This window comes from Palaemon carinicauda, chromosome 29 (assembly GCF_036898095.1).
Source record: "Palaemon carinicauda isolate YSFRI2023 chromosome 29, ASM3689809v2, whole genome shotgun sequence".
Classification (NCBI taxonomy): Eukaryota; Metazoa; Arthropoda; class Malacostraca; order Decapoda; family Palaemonidae; genus Palaemon; species Palaemon carinicauda.
Genome location: NC_090753.1, coordinates 7,924,824 through 7,926,833, shown reverse-complemented (window position 1 = coordinate 7,926,833; position 2,010 = coordinate 7,924,824).

Genomic DNA, 2,010 nt, shown 5'->3' with positions numbered 1-2,010 from the left:
CAGCGCCGCTTCATATTCAATGCAAAGCCACCTATTTTCATTTACTTCCATGTGAAGTCATTTGCCAAAACATGATAACGGATTTCTTAATTAACCATATTAAGCTTTACATAGGCCTAATTGGTATTCCTAACTTAATATTGTTTCCTCGTTAGGAATTTATACGGAAAGATGAAAAATAAAGCAGTTCAATTAGGCTATATTACATATTAAATCACCTTATTATTCGTTAGTAACATATGAAGAATGAGATTTATATCGTTTCTGTCCACATATTGGGGGAGATTTATATACTTTTGGGAGATGCATATCATCTGGAGTATTTTGTTTATGTTTGAGGGAAATGTGGATAAAGTATGCAGATCATAGACTAGATTGATATTATAAATAGATAAATACATATGTATATATATATATATATATATATATATATATATATATTATATATATATATATATCTATATATATATATATATATATATATATATATATATATATATATATATATATATATATATATATATATATATATATATATATATATATATATACACATACACAAACACACACACACACACACATATATATATATATATATATATATATATATATATATATATATATATATATATATATACATGTATATATATATATATATATATATATAATATATATATATATATATATGTGTGTGTGTGTGTGGTGTGTGTCTAAATTTATTTAATTTAGTTGAAAAGATTTATAATCTATAACTCTAAAAGATTTATAAACTATATTTTTATAAAGCGAGAAAGACCTGCAGCATACTATGCAGTCTATCTTTTTCCTAATAGATGAAATATAATTACGTCAGAATGTACCATATGAGAATTCTCTCTCTCTCTCTCTCTCTCTCTCTCTCTCTCTCTCTCTCTCTCTCTCTCTCTCTTTACAATTATAAACTCTATGTCTTCAGATAACGTAGATTATAATCCATGAATATCTTCTAGAAAATATCATACCAAAATAAGATAATAGTTGGTATTCATTATATCTTAATTTTTTGAAAACTTGTAAGCTTCGAAACTCTCTCTCTCTCTCTCTCTCTCTCTCTCTCTCTCTCTCTCCTCTCTCTCTCTCTCTCTCTCTCTCTCTCTCTCTCTCTGTATATATATATATATATATATATAATATATATATATATATATATATATATATATATATATATATATATATATATATATATATATATATATACGTATATCGTACACCACGTTTCACACAAGCTCATACACTACAACGGTCTATTCTTTTTTTTATTGAATAAATCGCTCTACACCTCACTGTTAACTGATCTTGTTTAACCCTGCCTTTTCAATAATTATTTTATTTGCATTTTTCACCTTCTTGACCGGAATCTGTTGTTTATAAACGCGCCAACTTTGCTGAGAAGGTAGTAGTCATTCCAAACGCCCCCAAGCCCTCGGCTTTCAAAGCACTACATGAATTCTTGGGCATGATCAACTATTATCAACATTTCCTGCCAGCCATTGTCACCACTCATACGCCTCCTTAAAAGGAAAGCATATAAACCTGAAGTGGATTCCACTTCAAGAAGCGCCCTTCTGCAACGCAAAAAAATGCCTTATCAACGGCTGCTGTTGTCACTTTTCTCATGACATATGCTCCTTTCATTCTCTTCATAGATGATAGCAACATCGCTATAGGTACAGTATTCAAGCAGATGGTCAAAAGCTCGTCCCGGCCGAGGGCCTTCTTCAGTAGAGAACTGTCCAAGGTCAGATATAGATACTCTATCATCAACTGCGAGTTGCTGACAATGTATTTAGTTGGCTTTCAATTTCCTCACTTCTTCGAAGGTACCCCCTTCCTAATTTGGCCAGACCACATGATTCTGGTGCAAGCCTCGACTTGACATTGCAATGCCTGGTCCGCCCATCAACACCGACATCTCTTTGCCAAGGCTGAATACAGTTGCACTCATCAACACATTCCTGGAAAAATTAATCC